We start from the raw sequence: 22,760 nt of genomic DNA, 5'->3' as shown, positions 1-22,760 counted from the left end.
CTCAGGGTTAGTATTAATTCTCTATTAATTAATTAAGTCATATAATTTAATTAAGAAAATAAATTATATCTGCAAGGATTAATTTATTGTTTAATTGAATTAAATTGATTAATTAATTTAGAATTAATATTAAGGATTTTCAGAATGTTAATTGATTAAAATCTGTGATAATTCTAAGTAAGACAACTGATTGTACTAGTATGACAATCGGTATGACAATTGATAGTCATACCGAATGTCATGCTAATTCAGTTGATTGTATTGATAGAATTATTATTTAGATTAAAATCAATTATTAATTCAGTAAAACAATTTCATTTGAACTAATATGACAATCGGTATGACAATCAATAGTCATACCGAAAGTCTTGCTAGTTCATTTTAATTGTCTTGCTAGCTCTAATAGATTGTCTCACCGAAAGTCTTTCAAGCTAAAAAAAAGGATTGTCATTCCAGTTCTTTTCCTCTCGGTTGGATTGTTAAATAGAAGCAGAAGCAGCAATTCATGATATTCATTCAATCATTCATTCATACAGAACAAGAAAACACAGCAGAAAACAAAAGAAAATATTTCATCATTCCTCTGCTTATTCAAGATCAAATATTCTAGTTTGTTAATATTAAATCCAAACCACTAGAATTACTTATCTTGTTCTTGTATATCAATCTAGCGGATTAAAATCCCTAGAACTTAATCTCAAATCGCTTTTAGCATTTGATCTTTTAATTACAAAAATAGAAAAAGTTCATGTCGAATTTATTCTAAATTTGTAATAATTGATTTGAGATTAATCCCTTGTAATCGATACCGTAGTTGTAACACCTTTCAAGTTTAATAAAAGTTTTATTTAACTTGAATTTTGTTTCACAATTTTATTCCGCATTTTATTCGACGAAACGGTATTGTTTGCATTCAACCCCCCCTTCTACAAACAAATTGGGACCTAACAATTGGTATCAGAGCGTTCTGATTAACGTACAAATCAAGATCCTAGACTTTTGTGTTTCTTTCACTTCTTGAATTTTTATTCACTCAAAAATTCATAATGACTACACAAAAAGTTGGAACCGTTAAAATTCCACTTTTCGATAAAGAAAATTATGTGATGTGGAAGAAGAAGATGCTACTGTTTTTACAGGTTGCTAATCCCAAATATTTGCAAGTGTTGAAGAAGGGTCCAAAAATTCCTATGGTTATTGAACCAGAGGTAATAGAGAATGATGTGGTGATCACCAAAGCGAGAACTTATGTGAAGGATCCTGAGGACTTCTCTCCTGCTGAAATAGAAGAAGCTTCCCTGGATGCTAGCCTTCAATTAATCTTAGTAGATTCCCTTAATCCCCTAATGAACAGACATGTGATGAATTGTAAAGATTCTAAACATATCTGGGAAACTATTGAGATTATTAATGAAGGCACAGAGGAAGTTAGGGAGAACAAACTAGAAATCCTAACCTCTGAGTATGAATACTTTAAATCCAATCCAGGAGAAGGAATCACTGAAGTGTTTGAGAGGTACAATGCATTGATCAACAACCTGAACATTAATGGTAAATACTATTCCATCAGGGAGGTCAATAAAAAGTTCCTTTTAACACTGCCAACTCATCTCGAACATAGAATCACTGCCATAAGAGAAGCAAGAGATCTGAGTGAGATTTCTTTGGAAAGGCTCTATGGTGTGTTAAAGACTTATGAGTTGGAGCAGATTCAGCAGAAGGAAGTTTACGGGAAAGGAAGAGTGGTCAGCACGTCTACTGCTCTGGTAGCTGATGAACAACAACAACAACCACTATATCAACAACAATCTCAACAGTCAGATAGAATGGTACAGTCTTCCAAGGTTGAAGATAATGTGATAGTAGCAGAATTTGATTCACCTACTACAAATCAATCAGGAGATGATTATTATTCCTTGGAAGAACTGGAGCAATTGGAGGATGAATCAATGGCCCTGATTGTCAAGAGATTCTCAAATGTCAGATTCAAAAGGAATCCCAAGTTCAAGTACAAGTCCAACTATAACAGATTCCAGAAAGGTGGATCTTCATCCTCTAACACCAGCAGTGGTGGGTATAAAACAGGGATGGTTGATCGAAGCACCATTCGATGCTTCAACTGTAATGAGTTGGGACACTTTGCCACAGAATGCAGGAAGCCAAAACAAGCAAGGAAGAACTCTTACGATTCTAATCAGAAGAGTAAATCTGAAAGGGCGTACCTGGCAAAGGGAAGAAGCTGGGATGATACTGACAGTGAAGATGAAGAAGTTGGGAATCTTGCTCTCATGGCTAGTGATGCAAGCACCTCATCGTCAAGAAAAGAGGTAAAACTTTCTGATGCTGAAATGGTTTATCATCTAAGAGGTAACTTAGATTGTGCTCGTCGTGATAATGAATTGTTAAATCAACAAATCAAAGACCTTGAGAAAGAGGTCAATGAATTAAGACTTGTGCACATTAATCAAGATAAACTTAAAGACCAAGTATCTTTTCTAGAGAATAGAGTTGACTGTTATAGACAACTCGAAACTATTCTCAAAGACAAGATCACCGGTCTTGAGGCTAAGGTTAAAGCTTACTTTAATTCTTGTTCGAAGTCCAAAGAGTTTTACAATAAGCAAGCTGTTAATCAAACACATGGAATAGGTTATGATTACAATGCTGCTATTGGAAAATTAGGCATAAACTCCCCTCCTCATGTATGTGCTAAAGGCAGGGAAGTACCACATGTGCTTAAGGGTGTTGATGAACCCCTCTATAAGGAATCAATTGCTGAACCATTTGATGAGACCTCTTTTATTATTCAAGAAGAAATCCGTGCTGAAGATAATGCTAATGGGAAAGCTGTCTCCAAGTCAAGTGTGTCAAAAGTTCCAGTCAAGATTGTGAAAGCAACTGAGACTAACTCAGACACACATGAGTTGGATAGCACAAATGCCATGTCTACCATGCATAAGTTGCCTATTGTTAATCCTTCTCACAAAGCATGTGGTGTTCCTGATTGTATGTCTTGTGCTTTTAATCTGTTGTTTGCTTATTTTAATGGTAAGCATGCTTCTAATGATAAGACTACTCCTCGTCAGCATGTGAATAATAGAAAGCATGATAGGTCTAAGACTGCTAGTCCTCCTAAAGCTAGAAAGGAGACATTTGTGCCTAAGCCTAAACATAAATCTGATAAGGCTGTTTTAAAGGTCAAATGTTCAGTCATTGAGAATGTTGAGAATAGTGAAATTAAGAATGTTGTTTTGCCTGATAAAGGCCAATTTTACAAGTATGCCGGACCCAGCCAAGCTTGGGTTCCGAAGAAGTTCTAATCCATTTGTATTGCAGGGCATTAAACAGGTACAACCGGTAGTGTGGATTCTTGACAGTGGATCGTCAAGACATATGACCGGAGATAGAGCCCTGCTATCAAATGTGGTTGAGAAAGCTGGCCCAGTGGTTACCTTTGGAGATAACAGCAAAGGTTTAACGGAGGGATATGGCTGTTTGCAAGCTGGAAATGTTATCATTGAAAATGTATATCTTGTGCAAGGACTTGAACACAATCTGCTTAGCATTAGTCAGTTCTGTGACAACGGCTACAATGTTTTATTCGACAAGCTGAAGTGTCAGATTCTGCACAAGAAAAGTGAAAAACCCTCCTTAATGGGAATACGGAAAGGAAATCTGTTCGTAGCTGACATGAACTCTGGAAGCAATCTTGAAGTCAATTGTTTCTATGCAAAAGCATCGTCAAATGAGAGTTGGTTATGGCACAAGAGACTTTCCCATCTCAATTTCAAGACAATGAATTCTCTTGTCAAAAGAGAATTGGTAAGAGGTCTGCCTTAGCTGGAATTCTCTCCAGAAGGACTATGTGAGGCTTGCCAGAAAGGAAAGTCAAAGAAAGCAAGTCACAAAGGCACTGACACATCTTCCATAACTGGTGTTCTGCAATTATTGCACATGGATTTATTTGGTCCAGTTAATATCCTTTCTATGTCAAAGAAGTGTTACTGTCTTGTGATAGTTGATGACTATTCCAAGTATACGTGGGTTTTATTTCTTCACTCTAAGGATGAAACACCACAAGTTGTGATTGATCATATCAAGATGATTGAGTTAGATTCTAACGTCCCTGTTAGAGTAATAAGGTCAGATAATGGAACAGAATTCAAGAATGCACTTCTAAATGGATTCTGTACAGACAAAGGGATCACCAGACAATTTTCAGCTCCTAGAACCCCTCAGCAAAATGGAGTGGTAGAAAGGAAGAATCGTACATTGATTGAAGCTGCAAGAACGATGTTAAATGAATCAGGTCTTCCAATGTACTTTTGGGCTGAAGCTGTCAATACTGCATGTTATACTCAGAATCGAACTCTAATCAACAAAGACTTCATGAAAACTCCTTATGAGATTTTGAATGAACAGAAACCTTCTATCAAATACTTTCATGTATTTGGTGCCAGATGCTTCGTGCTCAAGGATGGAGATGATCGTCTTGGTAAGTTCGAGGCAAAGGCATATGAGGGTATTTTTGTTGGATATGGAAGAAGATCATATAGAGTGTATATCATTGATCAACACAAAGTAACTGAAAGTGTCAATGTTACATTTGATGACACTAAACTCCCTAGTATCCAAACTGAAGATCCTTCTGAGAAACTGAAGTTTGATGATACGTCAGATTCAGAGTCAGAACATGGTCAAGAACCTGAGGTTGTTGCTGTTGAAGAACCTGTTAATCCTGATAATACTCAAGGTAATAGTGATGGAAACTCTGGAAACAATGGAGATACCACTGCTACTGACGGAGAATCTTCAAGTCAACATGGCAACAACTCAGGGGGAGATGCTGAAGGATCATCTAGTAGGACACAACATCACAATGAATTTCAAGGCGAATCATCAAGATCAAATCTTCCAAGACAGACAGTCTGGAATAAAGCTCACCCTTTTGAGTTGATTATTGGTGATCCAGATGTTGGAGTCAGAACTAGACGTGCTACTCAAAATGAGTGTCTGTTCTCAGGATTTCTTTCTGAGATGGAACCTAAGAAAATTGAAGAAGCACTAACTGATCCAGATTGGGTGATTGCTATGCAAGATGAACTCAATCAGTTTGAAAGTCAACAAGTCTGGAAACTGGTACCTAGGCCTGTACACAAGAAAGCTGTTGGTACAAGGTGGGTATTCAGGAATAAACTAGATGAAGATGGTGTGGTTACAAGAAACAAGGCAAGACTGGTAGCTAAAGGGTATTCTCAAGCTGAAGGTATTGATTATGATGAAACCTATGCTCCAGTGGCTAGACTTGAGGCCATCAGGATATTTCTGGCATTCGCAGCATTTTCAAACTTTAAAGTTTATCAAATGGATGTCAAGAGCGCCTTTCTGAATGGAAAGCTGGATGAAGAGGTATATGTAGAGCAACCTCCTGGTTTTGAAGATCCAGATCATTTGGATTTTGTCTTCTTTCTTTTCAAGGCTATCTATGGGCTAAAACAGTCTCCAAGAAAATGGTATGACACTCTCTCTGAATTTCTTATTGAAAATAGCTTTATTAGAGGTGTCATAGACAAAACTCTCTTTTCTAAAAAACATAAGAATGATACTATATTAGTCCAAGTCTATGTGGATGATATAATATTTGGGTCTACTAATGATAATCTCTGTAAGAGATTTGCTAAGTTAATGCACAGCAAGTTTGAAATGAGCATGATGGGAGAGCTGAAGTTCTTTCTTGGATTACAAGTAAATCAAAGGTTAGATGGAACATTTATTTGTCAATCCAAGTATCTCAAGGAACTCCTCAAAAAATACAATCTAGAGGATTCTGCATCAGCAAGGACTCCATCAACTACAGCTGTCAAGCTTGGACCATGTGAAAACTCCATTAAGGTAGATGTCACAAGCTACAGAGGTATGATTGGCTCGTTACTCTATCTTACTGCAAGTAGACCAGATATTATGTATGCTACATGCCTATGTGCAAGGTTCCAAGCGGATCCTAGAGATATTCATCTCGTTGCTGTTAAACGAATCTTAAGATATCTTAAGGGAACACCAAATCTAGGTATTTGGTACCCTAAAGAATCTGGTTTTAACCTTGTCGGATATACAGATTCAGATTATGCAGGAAGTGTTGTTGATAGGAAAAGCACCTCAGGAAGTTGTCAATTCTTAGGAAGTAGGCTAGTCTCATGGTACAGCAAGAAACAGCAAACAGTTTCCAACTCAACGGCCGAGGCTGAATATATTGCTGCTGGAAGCTGCTGTGCTCAGATCTTGTGGATTAGGAACCAACTACGAGACTATGGCTCTGTATTGAACAAGATTCCTATTTTATGTGACAACACAAGTGCAATAGCCATCACCAACAACCCTGTGCAGCACTCGAGGACAAAGCACATTGACATCAGGTATCATTTTATTAGAGAGCACGTCATGAATGGTACTGTTGAACTATTTTTTGTTCCAACAGAAGAACAAATAGCAGATATTTTCACTAAACCACTTGACGAATCCACATTTACCAGATTAGTTGGTAAATTGGGCATGTTAAATAGTTTTTGTGATTAATTTAATTAATATCTGGAATCTGTTCTTGAATGAATTTACAAATGAATTTTTCATAAATGAAAAAATTCATTTGCAAATTTATTTTATCATTTTATCATATTTCTTGCTTATTTCTATGTAATATATATTATCTTATCTATGTTATTTACTCTACTTGTTAATTTAAAATATCTCAGAATATTTTATTTCCTCTAAAAATATTTTTCTATGAATTTTATTTGCTAAAATTCAACAGAAATCTATTTTTGGAATAAAAATAATTAATTCTGAAATATTGTCTTTATTTTCTGTAAAAATTTTAAGTATTTATTTCAGTTTTACTATTTTGTAATAAAGTTTCAGTACATTAATAGTTGTCTGTACATATTCATTTTGTTTTTCTACTGCAAAGACAATCGGCAAGACAATTAAAATTGTCTTGCTGAAAATCATTTCAGTAAACATGTAAATATAAATCTGTTAATGCTTATTTTATCTTATTCTAGAAAGACAATCGGCAAGACAATTGAAATTGTCTTGCTGAAAGTCATTTTAGTAAGATTGATTGCTTATTTTAATATCAGATTAATTTTATAACTGGCAAGACAATCGGTAGGACTATTGATTGTCATGCCAGTAATAAAATTAATATCAGAATTATATTGTTTTATTTTGTACTGGTATGACAATCGGTATGACTATCAGATTGTCATACCAGTTGTTTATTTTATTTGTTTCTTTTCCTTCTTTTGCCTGGTATGACAATCGGTATGACAATCCCGGATTGTCATACCAGCTGTTATATAAGGCTTTTGCTGTGTTGTGTTAAATCATTTTCAACATAACAGTTCATTTTCAAGAATTTTGAACAGTTTTTCACTCTCTTTTTTCTCTCTTCTCTCTCCTCGAACAAGAACCAAACCAAAAACCTGCTATTTCCTTGCTCGAGTTTTTACTCAGCACACTAAATCATCACTTTGTGATATATACATACAAGTATATACATAAAGAGGTGCTGCTGAAATTTTCTTAAAAATAAAAGTTATTATAAAAAACGCAAAAATCAAATTAAAATCAGTTTGCCCCTTCAAATTCCATTTTAATTTTAATTTCTTATTTGTGTCTTTTGGTGTGTCAAAACTGTGTGAGTGATTTAAGAATTTTAACGAGATACATTTCTGTCTAAATTTTTCGATTATAATTAATTTAATTCGAATTATTAAATTAATTTAATTAATTCGAATTTTCTTAATATTATTCTTAAAATTCTGAAAAGCTTGTGTCTTATTATTATTTTATAAAAAATGGCTCTCAATTTCCAAATTGTCGCGCATAATCTAGTTGGTTATTTCAATCCGGAAAAATGTGATGTTGAAAAATTTAAGCCTTGGATTAGATTTTTAAATGATCATTCGATTGTTAGCTCTGCTATTAAATCAAATGTGATTTTAAACGTCGATCTACTTAGACTGATTTGCACAACTTCTACTGTGGCCAATGATTCAAAATCTTTTTCATTCACCATCGCAAACACACAGTATGTAGTTGATGAAACAGTCGTCAATCGTGCTTTAAATTTTCCACTAGACAATTTCTGTAATTTACCCTCTGAAAATGATATCACAAATTTTTTCAATGCCATTCACTATCAGGGGGTGATCAATTTAACCAAACTTTCTAAATCAAATTTGGTGTCTGAATGGGATATATTCTTCGATACACTTTCCAAAGTGTTTGCCAACTGCACAAAATCTAATTTTCATAACATTACTTCCACCCTGCAGTATATTGGTCTTGCGGTTGTTTTCAATCAAAGGATCAATTTTGGCAAACTACTTTTTCCCATTCTCTTGAGACGTCTAACTTCTGCTTTACGTGATCATTCTACAAATCGTAGGGTATCATGTTACTATGCTCGTTTTCTTATGCTCATAGCAGATCATCTACTCACCCCTGAACACAAAGCACTTTTTGCTAACTCTGCTGTAACCGAACCCCCACCAGTTAGCAAAAAGATTTACACTCGCCAAGACACAACCTTCAAATTTATGCAAGTACCAGTACTTGTATCTGCTTTCATGGCCAATTATATTCCCTTGCCTATTTTTAATCTTCCCGGCCATGAACAGCAACCTCAACCTCCAGTGGTTCAAGCCACCCAGGCTCTTCCATTACAGGTAGTAACTCCTCACTCTCACTCTCACTCTCTTCCTACTTCTGTTAACAGACCCTCAGTGGTTGATAGAGCTGACCATGAAGTTGTAGAACCACAGCTTCAATCCCAGGTCATAGAGCCAAACACAGAGTCTCATTCTATCTCACCCTCTCCCCCACTGTCTAAAATGTTACCCAGAAGATTACTAGGAAGTAGTACAATGTTAAATATGAGTGAACCCTCAGCTCTGCCTCCTCCTAAGAAAAGAAAAACCTATTCTGAGGCATCTGAAAGCCCATCCTTGTCCTCCCAACAGGACATGGACTTTGAAATGGCCAATGAACAGTTACTAGAGGCATTCTCTCAACAGGATGCATCTATTGAAATTCGCCATCGGGCCATGGCATCTTGTACTGAGTCAAGCAAAATTCCATTACTCACAATGGAACCATACACTTCCCCAGATAATACTCAGGACACCCAGCGAGGAGTGCACGTAGAGTCGGTTACAGTGCCTGCCATAGTTACGGCAGAAGAGCAGTCACATGCTTCAGAGGGAAAATCTGACTCTCCGCCATCTTTAATAGAGTCATTTTCTCCCCTCCCAGATCCAACAACTCTGGCTCCCTTATGGGATTCTCCACTCGCAGATTTATCTGGAGAAAGTGGAGGGCAACTCGGTCAATCGATCCCTGAAGCAATTCAGACATCTATTCCAAAAGATTTGATAGCATTGACTGAGGATCGGGACTCGCGAATTCCCATTGCACCACCACTGACCTCTCTTGAAGAGGCTAGGGTGATTTTTAATGCAGGTACACAAGAACAGCAATTGGAAGACTCCTCACGAGCAATCATATTGAGAGAAACACATGCACGTGAGATGAGTGAACCAAACACGAGTGAACTTCAGGTGAGAGCACACACAGACACTGATACTGTCAACCTGTTAGCTCAGATTGCTGCCCTGAAAGAAGAACTTGCTAAAAGTCAAGCTGAAGCTCAAGCATTCAAAGCACAAGTGGTTGAACGGTCTTCTTCTTCCACCTCTGTCGACAATCAGCTTGCAATCATAAGGAATGACATCTCAGATTTAAAGACTACTGTAATACCAAAGCTCAATTCTATTCAGGACACTCCAAATTTATCAGCTGATGACATATCCAACTTCTGCTCCCTACATACAAGAATGACTTCTCTTGAAGACCTCGTTGAGATAAATCATTCACTGGACAACTCAAGATTTGTAAAGATAGAGACGGGCATGGAACATCTAAATGAAGGCATGAAGCACTTATATTACATGATCAAGAATTCTCATTGCCCTAATGAAGAACAAAGAGCTTATTTTGAAGGACCGTCTGGTGGAGGATCAGGCTCTGGAAGTGGTGGAGGTTTCAAAGGAAAGTCAGTAGAGGATCCCTCAACTAAGGGGGAGAAGAAAGGGAGTAGTTCCAAAGGGAAAGAAAAAGATACTTCTGCTGGAGATAAAGGAAAGGCTGATGATGCCTACTACAGTGGAGAACAGGATGACTTCGATATTTTTGACATTCCCACTGATCCAGTTCAGGAAGATAAAGATGGGTTATTTGAAGCTGAAGAAGAAAGTGATTTTGAAGATTGGGAAGAAGAAGATACAGTGGATCCTAGGTTTGAGAAAGAATTTCAGAAAGAGCAGTCGGAGATGCAAAGAAAAGAAGCTGAACTTAAGAAGGTCTCACAGATCATTGACAGGAGAAAAGACATTCAAAGAACAGAAACTCTTCAAAAGCAACGTCTTCATGACATTAAAGCTCAAGAAAGGAGAAGAGATGTCAGACTGAAGATTGGTGGAAAGTGGGATGAAGCTAGGAGAGTACTCGATATGCCTCAGCTATGCACTAACAATGATAGGCAGTTCTTACATCTTCTTGACAAGCTGGAAATCTCAAATCCTAACAATGACATGTACATGAATGCTATCAAGACTGAAGTCTCAAGGATCACAGCTGCTTTTGATAGATCCCTAAATGAGATGAGCATTTTTGTATATTGTCAGAGTGAAGGATCATTCAAGGTGTCACTTCATCTATTTGAGAATCGTTCGTTGTCAGAGATTTGGGTTCTTTTAAACAAAGTGAAAAGAAGCTCAGAGTTGAATGAAGTTCTTCGGGAAAGGCTTAAAGAGTTTGCCAGCAGGGCTAGTCCTCAAGTGGTCAACAATCCTCATCAAGTGAGATTCTTTAAGTCTGATTGTCTTCAAATCTGTCAGCTCGATGTACAATCTCTTAAAGACTACTCAGCTAAGCATCTGGTCTGGATGGAACATCATTTGAGAACTGCTGGATATTCATCCATGTTGAAGACTCAAGCTGCTGACTTGATTCAAGCTTATTGTGAGAAGAATGTTAAAAGGTACAATCAACTCAAGAATAAGTTGAAGACAGTTGGAGTTCAACCAGTCAGACCTGCAAGCTTCACTTCAGAAAAGGATCGTGTTTTTGACAAGGAATTGCTTCAAGATTTAGAAGAAGGTGAAGTCAGAAGAGAAGACAACTAAAGTCAATTAGCTCAAAACTCAATATAATATGATTAGAGCGTTATGAATCAAGATAGTCTAATGTAGTTATATGTTCAGGCTAGAGGAACATCTATCTTGTATTCACTTGTAAATTTCATTTGGAATCTGGAAAATGTTAAATATAATCCAGAACTTTTGTACTATTTACTTTACATTACTGTTTATATCTTTTTCTTATTTGTTAGTTGAGTTTTCCTCTAGGTATTTGTTGTTATTGTCTAACAAGCAAATAGGGGGAGATTGAAAGGCATATGTCATAGCCTACTCGTTTATTCGAGTATTTAACTCAACTCAAATAAGATTGTAATAAGTAAATAGTGGATCAAGCATCAGAGAGATCTCACAAAGTAACATCTGTCAAAGAATAAAGAAACATTGTTCATCTGCAGACTTGAAGATTCACTGGAAGAAGTTCAAGAATTTGATCATGCCTCAGTGATATAAATCAAGATCGTGGATTTAATCAAGTGACAGAGATCTCGTCAAGGTATCATTTATTACAAGGATTCAATCAGAACAACAAAGTCAAGACATGAAGAAACGTCACGAAAGTTAGTCACTCATGAACCAGACATTACATCGAGTGTCAGCATTGAAGTGGCGGAATTGATTCATAAGTCTCAATGACTTTCAGAAGATTGTCAGAAGAATGGATGCTGCTCAGGGTTAGTATTAATTCTCTATTAATTAATTAAGTCATATAATTTAATTAAGAAAATAAATTATATCTGCAAGGATTAATTTATTGTTTAATTGAATTAAATTGATTAATTAATTTAGAATTAATATTAAGGATTTTCAGAATGTTAATTGATTAAAATCTGTGATAATTCTAAGTAAGACAACTGATTGTACTAGTATGACAATCGGTATGACAATTGATAGTCATACCGAATGTCATGCTAATTCAGTTGATTGTATTGATAGAATTATTATTTAGATTAAAATCAATTATTAATTCAGTAAAACAATTTCATTTGAACTAATATGACAATCGGTATGACAATCAATAGTCATACCGAAAGTCTTGCTAGTTCATTTTAATTGTCTTGCTAGCTCTAATAGATTGTCTCACCGAAAGTCTTTCAAGCTAAAAAAAAGGATTGTCATTCCAGTTCTTTTCCTCTCGGTTGGATTGTTAAATAGAAGCAGAAGCAGCAATTCATGATATTCATTCAATCATTCATTCATACAGAACAAGAAAACACAGCAGAAAACAAAAGAAAATATTTCATCATTCCTCTGCTTATTCAAGATCAAATATTCTAGTTTGTTAATGTTAAATCCAAACCACTAGAATTACTTATCTTGTTCTTGTATATCAATCTAGCGGATTAAAATCCCTAGAACTTAATCTCAAATCGCTTTTAGCATTTGATCTTTTAATTACAAAAATAGAAAAAGTTCATGTCGAATTTATTCTAAATTTGTAATAATTGATTTGAGATTAATCCCTTGTAATCGATACCGTAGTTGTAACACCTTTCAAGTTTAATAAAAGTTTTATTTAACTTGAATTTTGTTTCATAATTTTATTCCGCATTTTATTCGACGAAACGGTATTGTTTGCATTCAACCCCCCCTTCTACAAACAAATTGGGACCTAACACAAAGATAACTCAGCTCAACCTTATTGGCATACCTTTGAATGTTTGAGATGATAATATCATGGAATTTCAAAAAGAAAATAATTTAATATCATAACGGAACCAAAATCTGAATTTGAGAAAAAGTATTGTTGAAATAAAAGAATAACTGAGAGATCAATATGATCAAATGAACTTGGTATTGCGTGTCCAAATTAAGACACTACTAAAGGTTATTAACCTTCATGTATTCACAACACACACAAGTGATGGCGTCCCATCCAACTCCTATCACACAGACAGGTATACCTTGTGTCCCCTATAGTTAGGGTTGTTCATCTCAGTCAGAATAAAAGAATATAAAATGCATTCAAAATCGAATGAATAGAACTAAAAAGATTTCAAAGTTGATATTTCTGAAGGAAATGAAATCCAGAGAACAAAATTCTGGCACCAAATGAGCAAGTGGTGTCACATCACCAAGAAACTATCCACCAAATAAGAAAAGTGGAATTAAATTATCATAACTTGGCAGAGCTATCAAAACCTGAAAAATAGGCTTCATGACAGCCTCTGGCACATCTAAAACACAGATATAATTGAAAATGAGTGTTAGGGAATATATCCTCTAACAATTACTTCTTTTTGAGAGATGTAAAAAGGAATTATAAAGATAGAAGGTATTACCAAAGTGTTAATACTTATCTTCTATTTTAACTCTTCTGTTGACTCGTCATCCGATTCTAGACAATTCTTCATATTCCAGGGATATCGATAATCTTCATCGTCGTCAAATCGTAGTAGCCTTGGAAGATTCCACCATAGAAGTTTGCAGCTTCCCGGAGTTCCATCCAGCTCAACACAACCATCTCGAACGAATGCGCCTATCTTAACTTACTCGTTGACACTATATCCGATAGTCCAATAGGAACTCGATATGAGCTCAAACGTCCTCACATAGCTATACACACTCCTACACACTCTCGTTTCTAGTTTACTATAACCTCAGCTCTGATACCAACCTGTAACGCCCCCAAAAACTGTTTTCTATTATCATAATATTCAATAAAAAAAATATGAATAATAAATCAGTTTTCAGCTATTTATATTTTTGGAAAATAAATAACCCAAAATCATTTAAGGGTGTTTTTATTCCCATAATTAAAATAATTAAGCCCCAAAATTATAATTACGAGGAATAATTTTAAAACAGTAAAATATAAAATTTGTATCGAAATTTCCCAAAATTTGTGAATAATGCAAAGATGCAGAAATACTGGGTATTTGAAATACGGATGATTTTATAAAAAATAAAAACATGGATTTTGTGGGGTTTGACGTCCCGGTGGGGTCCCGATCCGTTTATTTTCGAAAACAAAAACGATACTTAAATTAATAAAAACCCAAACACACATAAAATACATTCAAATGCACATAAACGAGATAAAACGAATACCTCGATAAGGACGTAAATAAACACGCGTCCAAATTACGGATCGATTCATATAGATGCAATTTACACACATAACAAGTATCACATTGGATCATATCGGATCCGAAAATACATTACTTAGCCGCTAAGTAACTATATAACGATACAATATAATATTAGATTTGGATAATTATCAAAACAGAGCTTCCTGTAAAATACTTTATACAAAAATAAGCCTATAATGTCTCACCTTTTGAAAATATGGATTTTTATCGATCTATAAAATGATTTGCGTATCTAAAATTTTACGTCGGGCCTCATACGGGTCAAACCGTAATTCGGATCGAAAAAGTCAAAACACGGAACACGTCCGGAATTACCAGATTAGGTTAGGAATGAGTTTTCGGAAGAGTTTCGGGTTGTAAAAATGCAAAAACGGTTGAAGTCGGACGATTCCCGGCTTTATAAAATAATTTTGGTAATTATTCAGAAAATAATTAATAATTCCATAAATCATTATAAAATCATCTAACATTCCAAAAATTACCAGAAAAATATCACAATTATCTATATTTTATTCTGGACATATAAAAATTCAAATATTCAAATAATGTCACATCTAAACACCCAAACATCAATTCCACTATCAGATAATTCACCAAAATTCACATAAAAATCACATAAACAAATCCAAATAATTATAAAAATAATATCTGAAAATATGGGATATTACAGATTAGTTTCTTGGTTTAGCAAGAAATAAAAGTCAAATTCCATATCAACTGCAGAAGCGGAGTACATTGCTTCAGGAAGCTGTTGTGCACAGATTCTTTGGATGAAGAATCAATTACTGAATTATGGGTTAGAATTTTCTAAAATTCCTATTTACTGTGATAATCAAAGTGCTATTGCTATGACAGGTAATCCAGTTGAACACTCAATGACAAAGCACATCAGCATTAGGTACCATTTCATAAGGGAACATGTGATGGAAAGTACAGTGGAATTGCATTTTGTTCCAACAGATCAACAACTAGCAGATGTCTTCACAAAACCACTATGTGAAGCTACTTTTACAAGATTGGTAAATGAACTTGGAATGGTTTCAGGTTCTTTCTCTAAATCTGTTTAGTTTATGTTCAGATACATCAGACTTTATGATCAGTATTTACATATATTACTCTTTTTATATAATCTGTGATTAAATTGAAATTTACCTAAGTGCTGATTGTTGTCTGATGTGAATTCCTGAACTCTGATAGTGATATGAATATTTCTGTGACTATTCAATCCAATGAGGATAACTGTGCTAGATACTGACCTAGTAATCTCTAATATACTAAATATCCCATATTTGAAGTAATTGTTTATATGGAAATCTTTTGACACAAGCAAATTCTGATGTTGAGCTTAGTTAGGTTTACTTTGTGTATCTTATTACTAAGTCAAAAACTAGAATAGTGCTTCTTATCTATTAAGTTCTAATGTTGGTAAATCTTATGGATTAACTAAGTGCCGATAAGCCTCACTTATCAAAAGAAAAAGAAAAGAAAAAGAAATAAAAATCAGGTACTCCTTTGAGATCTAGAGAAAAATATATGTGGAAGGGAAGACCCAAGTACATTGCTGGTATTAAGTAATATGCATTAGAAAAGCAAAATAAAATTTTCTTGGTGACTTTTCACATTCTCTGATTACTGGAGAAATACTCTGATAATAACATAAATTCTGATAAGCAGTCGTGACTCACTTACACTGAGAAGCCACTGTAAAAAGGAATTTCAAAAGATGCATAAAATGAGCACAAAACAGTTGAGGTGGACTCATGCATGAACTCATTCTATAGTAGACTTCAAACTAATAACAGATTTTAAGCAAAGTTCTTAGTTATGCCTTATTTCTAAGATGTACTAAAGTGAATCAGACATTACTCTTTGTCTGATATTTAGCTTAAAGTACACACTTACACTCCATATGAATGATGAAAATTACTGTGGTGATCAATGTTGTTTTAGATGAACAGTTTAAGTGTTAGTTACATAACTTCTGAGGACAAGTTCTGATGGAAGTTCTGGTGATTAAGTTCTGAGGAAACCATATCAGTATTTGTGTGAAGAATTACAGAAATAAACATTCAGTTTTTGAGTTAAGAAGCCATATTCTGATGACTTTTAAATTCTGATAATAATCAAGTTCTGATGCTTACGTGGCAGTATTTATTTACTTGATTTATTTTTAAGTCAATACTTGAACGGTTAAATTTTATCAGAATATTGGGTTACGTGAGATAAAGCAGTCATACTCATTTATTTCGTGGGAACAGTTTTTTTTGGAAAAACTGAATGTGCATAGTAATCATTACTTATTTCCCGTGCCCATTAACTTTTGTTTTAACTGCTGCATGCCTGACAGGTGTAACGTCTGTTCCACTTCTCAATAATTGTTGTCACGTGGGGTGTCTAAGTAAAAGGGATAAAAGATTTTCAAATCTTTTATTTACATTTCTATTCTATTCACTCTCTCTCTTTTCCTTATTCTCTCATATTTTCTGACGGTTTACTATACAGACATTTTATCAAACACTTTTCAGGCATTCTAACTTCTCACCTTTTTTAATGGCACCCAAGGATATAATCTTTGATGGAGCAAAGTTTGTCCCCAACAACTATGTTTCCATTCTCACTAAGAGTGAAGCTCCTTCGGAATTTCATTTTATTCAGGATTTCTTATCTCATAGTGAAATTGGGTTCACATTGACACAACCATCCGGTATATCTGGAACTCAAGTTCTGACATTCTGGCGTACTGGACATTATGATGATGGTGGTAAGCATGGGACTCCAAGCATCGTATTTACAGCAAATGAGGTTGAGTATGTTGTTACTCCAGGAGCAGTTTGTAAAGCTCTACACCTACCTGAATCCTGTCAATTCAGTTCTGCTGTGGAGGAGCCCTTGCTACAACAAATGATGGCTAATCTTGGGTATGAACGGAGTTTGGATAAGTTGGGTCAACTCAAACGCCCATATATTCGATAGGAATGGAGCTTCTTCTTCGATTGTATCACGAAGACGTTTGCCAACAAATGCTCAAATTTTGATGCCATTCCTATTCTGACATAATAAATTGGGTATGCACTCCTAAACCAGACTCATTTTGATTATGCAAAGACTGTGTTATGTTTTATAGGAGATAGAATGAAAGAGAACAAGAATGTAATTTACTTTGCTACGTTCTATCAGTTAATTTACAATTACTGTACAGAAGATGAACCGAAACTCGAAGATGAACTCGTAGAACCTTTTAGGTTAGCAAATAGAGCTTTTACTGATCTTTTCACTGCTGACAACAAGAAGGGAGTTTTGAGACCTTTACAAATCCCTTTATCAGTAAAGCAAGCTCTGGTAAATGCTGATGCTGCTACCTATTCATTGCTATATCCTGATGTCCAACTCACCAACACATAACAGCCACCAGAGCCAACCATCACTCAACCACAGCAACCACACACATCAGCACATACCACTCAACCATCAGCACCTACAGTAAAGCCTTCTTCTTCTAGAGCAAAGAGGACAAAGACTGTACCTCAGACACAACAGAAAAGAAGCAAGATAATTTTAAGAGACGAGTCTGATGATGAGGAGGTACAGGTTCAACCATCAGAACCTGTTGCTAAAGTAGCTGAGAAGGTCTCTTCTCAGAACGTTCAGGAAACTGGGAGTTTTAGGCCACTCAAAAGGCTTAGAAAGATAAATTCTGATGACACAGCTCTCAAAGTCTCTCCACCCTTGAAGAGATGGAAGAAACAAAGAGCTAACAGGGACACGGTTGAGTCAGATTCAAAGGATGTGGAAGCAGCAGGTAAGGAAGGGGATCAGGAATCTCTGATCTCAAAAGAGCCAATTATGATTGAATCCCTTCCTTCTACACAACCAAAATTTAATGAAGCCACTGAATTTACACCACCACTGTCACCAATTCAAGCTGAAGAAACTGCTCAAGACAGAGTGCCTACACCTCATGTGTCTCCTATCATTGAACAAGTACATGCTGAAGACCCAGGTACAGGTGCTAAAATACATATTTACAACTTAGTTGTGCCTGAGGTTCTGTACTTAGAAGCTCCAACCATTCCTCAACAAACTCCAGCAACAACACCAATTTTGGATGCTAATCTCAATGCAGATATTCCAACAACACCTCTTCTGAATCTAGATGATGAAGTTCAGATATCAGGTGAGTATCAGAATTTGGATGTTGATCAGAACTTTGAGGATGATTTTGAAACCTCTATAGCCTCACACACTATAATTTTATCAGAGGAAACTGATTCTGCAAGCTCTGTAAGTTCTGATGCTGCAAATGTTGACACTACTGGTGAAGCAGCTATAAATAAAAATACTGATGCAGCTTGTCCTTCAGGACATACACCTCTACCAGCAATTAATAAAGCTGATTTGATTAAAAAGTTTGTGAGAGGGGATGCACCAGTACCTTGGAGTGAAACTCCAAGAGGACAAGAATGAATCAAGGAGTGGAATAAAGTTAATTTTGTTCCTACTGAAAAAATTCTTGCTGAGCACCTGGCTAAAGCTGATGAGATGCTACTGAATGATGACTTCAAAGCACAGCTCAGAGTTACTGATTGAGTACAAGGCACCTTCAAGGTCAACACTCAATAATTCAAGCCAAGGTGAACAAAATTCAAGAAACTCTGATTCAGCAAGACATGAATGTCAAATTGGAAAAGAACAGGTTTTTTAAACCAGCCTTTGACCGCATTGGGTATATTGAGAAAGCTCAGGAGAAACAGCAAGCTCAGATTGCTGAAGTACTGAAGAATCAAGCTTCTCAACAAGTTCAACTAAATGAAATCCAATCTTCAGTGGAATTACTTATGTCTCTCTCCTATTACCTGATGATGCAAAAAGGGGGAGAAAGTGATTAAGTCCAAATGCAAATCTGATTTAGCACTGAAAAAAAAGGATGATGGAAATGATGACCAGGGAAACTCTAAAAGGGGTAAAGGTCATGGTCAAGGAAAAGGCTCTTCATTCAGGAAAGCAGGAACTTCTACACAGAAATCAAGTTCTGATACTGATAGAAGAATAAGTTCTGATAAGCAAGTTCTGACTAAGCCTGATGTTCTGATACAGGGTGAAAGTCAAGAATCACAGAAGTTTATGCAGACACTGAAGATTAAGGGGAAGGAAACATCAGTCTACTATCAAGACCCCAAGTTACAGAAGCTGGATGAAGAAATTTCAAAAAGACTATTTCTCAAAGACAATCCAGGAATGGACTTTGAAAGTCTGAAGAAAGAAGAAGCCAGACTTAAAGCAGAGAATGACAAATTCAAGTCTAAAGCTTAAGTTATTACAAAGAAACCACCTAAGCCTAAGGGTATTGTGATTAAAAAGAAGACAAACTTTGAGGCAATCAAATCTGAATCCAAAGCCAAATCAGAGGTGGAAGTTGATCCTAGATCCAAGGGCAAAGCTAAAATTGATGAACTTGTAAAGGTATATATTCCAATCATGGATCTGGAAGCAAAATCTGATAAAGATACTAGTCTGATTTTGAAGAAAAAGAATATTCAAACAACCTCTGACATAGCTCATGTTGTTCAAGATCAGGACTTAGTAAATTCTGATATTACAATGAAGTAAGCAACCTCTGACAGATCTCAAGTTGGCTCGATATCAGAAGATAAAGAAAAGGAAACCTCTGACATTGCTCATCTTAAACCTTCAAAAATTCTACTACCTGGCTTTACTAAAGCTCAACAATCTACACAACTTTTGAAGACTACATCAAGTGGTTTTGAAGCAAGAGTTATTAGAGGAAAGGGAGCTAGAGACAAATCAGGATCGGGTAGTTCTAAAGAAAAGAGGGTAAGTAATACTACCCCTGATCCAACTTCTTTGAGTGAACCAGGAGTAGGAACAACTCCTGAAAGATTGAATCAACTGGAGTCTATACAAGTGGTTTACCACTCTGTATTGAAAGAAGATATATGATAAGTGGCATTTTATACCACTTAGAACGTCTTAAAATGGCTTAAATTGGTGTCTTGAAATCAAGTATTTTGTGTATTTGATGCGTTTTTCTAGTGTTTATGCATTTCAGGGTATTAGTTGCATTTCGGGGGAGGAATCATCAAGAATAAGCCTTGGCATGTGTTCACCATTGCGAGAGGAAAGGAATGGGCAGATTACGGCGAAGAAACGGAGCAAGCTTGGAATTTTTCCAGTAGGGTCCTGCGCGCCCGCGCAGCAATGCTGAGCGGCCGCGCAGCAGCCTGCGCGCCCGCGCAGAAATGCTGAGCGGCCGCGCAGGGTCGGGGGAAAAAGCTGAATTATTTTAGACTTCTACTTCTGTGTGGCTTCCAACTTCTATGTAATCTGAGTTTTATGGGACTATTATATAGGTAGATTTGAGACGTTTTCATAGAGAGTATTAAGGAGATTATGTTTTAGATTGTGTTTTATGCAAGGAGCAAAGGAGATAAGGAAGAAGACCGATTTAGCACACCGCAACGAAGAGGAAGCATATATTCTTGTGATTCTTGTTTCGTTGTAACGTTGGATGCTAGTTTTCTTGCTTTGACTTATTTACTCTTGTGACGTATTCTGTTTTAATATGATTAGTTTAGTTATTATTTTCTTGTGTTTGTTTATCATGATTTCATATGAACCCATGATGGCGATGAGTTCTATTATGGGCTAATCGTGATCATGGGGTTACAACGGATTTATTATGGAATTCTTTAGTTAATTGTTTAATACTTTAGTGTGTGATGATTGCATTATATCTAGTATTGGTTGTGCGTATTCGTCTTATGTGCGTCGCGAACATATAAGATAGGGTGTTAATCTCTTGTGAAGCGACGGTGGATCTTGAGATTTAGAACTTGCCATGCTAGCATAGGTTCATGTACGTTGTGCATGATTAGTGGGTAACTCTAACAGTTTTATTTGCCCTATGTAATCAAAAGGAATAACTTGTGCTTAAATCGTTGTGTTGTCAATTTCTGTAGACATATAGGAACTCAACATAATTGATGACTATTCAACTTTTATCTTAATTGTGGATGCTTGGTAGAATGGTATTAGTACAATGAAAGTTGGCTTTTATCAGTTTCGTGTTATTCGATTAATGTCATCACTGTCACATGCTAAAGGTAATAACAATGGCTATAGAAGGAAGTAATAATGAAGTTGTGATCTCATGGGTGTTTTATTATTGATAAATTGAAGTGTGAGTTAAGTGGTTAATTAAGTAGTTAATTATAGTTAATATTTGATCAACAATTTTAAGTGTTATTATCTTAACATTGAGAAGTAATCATACATTGGTGAGTGAGTTTAATTAGACAATAAATTAGTCTGAGTTTCTGAGGGAACGAACTAGAAAGTATTCTATATTACTTGCGAACGCGTATACTTGCGTGAATATTAGTGCGTGTTTTCGCCCTAACAAGTTTTTGGCGCCGCTGCCGGGGACTTCGCGTATTTGTTTAGTTTATGTACTTACCATCATTGGTCATTAGGACTCAGTGATTAGGACATAGTAGTTACTTACTCTTTTCGGTTGTGTTTCAGGTACTTTAGCAAGCGTTTATGCAAACTCGTTCTCGTGCTCGCAAGAGGACTTTAGATACAACTGAGGAGACAGACGAAGTTCTTGATATTCCGGAGAAGTTAGATTTTGAGGATTCAGATTCAGGAACTGAGCAGAAAGAACCAGTAAATATGGGAGATCGTATTGTTCAAGCTGATCCAGCTCTTATGGATTTTTCTCGGCCTAAAATTGATGACATTCAGTCAAGCATCCTTCATCCGGCTATTTAAGCTAACACCTTTGAAATCAAGCCGGGCACTATTCAGATGGTGCAGAATTCTGTTTATTTTGGAGGAGCGGCAACTGAAGACCCCAACATGCACATAAGAAATTTTGTCGAGATCTGCAGCACTTTTAAGTATAATGGCGTGACTGATGAGGCTATCAAGTTGAGGCTTTTCCCATTCTCACTGAGGGATAAGGCTAAAGACTGGTTACATTCTGAACCAGCTAGGTCCATCACTACGTGGCAAGATCTTGCGCAAAAGTTTCTAGTGAAGTTTTATCCAATGGCAAAGACTGCTGCTATGAGGAGTGCTCTTACTCAGTTTGCGCAGCAACCTACAGAATCTATGTGCGAGGCTTGGGAACGCTACAAGGAAATGTTGAGAAAATGTCCACATCATGGAATGTCGGATTGGATGGTAATCACTGGTTTTTATAATGGTTTGGGGGCCCAATCTCGGCCCATGCTCGATGCAGCAGCTGGAGGCGCCTTATGGGCTAAAAGCTATACTGAGGTGTATAATCTTATAGAGATGATGTCTGCAAATGAGCATCAAAACCCAACTCAGAGGATGACGTCAGGCAAGGTAGCAGGTATTCTGGAAGTTGATGCAACCACCGCTA

General features: G+C 36.1%; 1 non-coding gene across 1 annotated transcript; it reads right to left on the bottom strand.

The window, feature by feature from the left end:
• Nucleotides 1-22,435: 22,435 nt before the first annotated feature.
• Nucleotides 22,436-22,542, bottom strand: LOC141722335 (small nucleolar RNA R71). Its single transcript, XR_012575355.1, has one exon. It is a non-coding gene; the product is annotated as a small nucleolar RNA R71 (small nucleolar RNA).
• Between the last annotated feature and the right edge of the window lie 218 nt (nucleotides 22,543-22,760).

This window comes from Apium graveolens, chromosome 4 (genome assembly GCF_009905375.1).
Source record: "Apium graveolens cultivar Ventura chromosome 4, ASM990537v1, whole genome shotgun sequence".
NCBI classification, from domain to species: domain Eukaryota; kingdom Viridiplantae; phylum Streptophyta; class Magnoliopsida; order Apiales; family Apiaceae; genus Apium; species Apium graveolens.
Note: the sequence above shows the minus strand (reverse complement) of the source record. Positions and strands in the feature narration are given on the sequence as shown.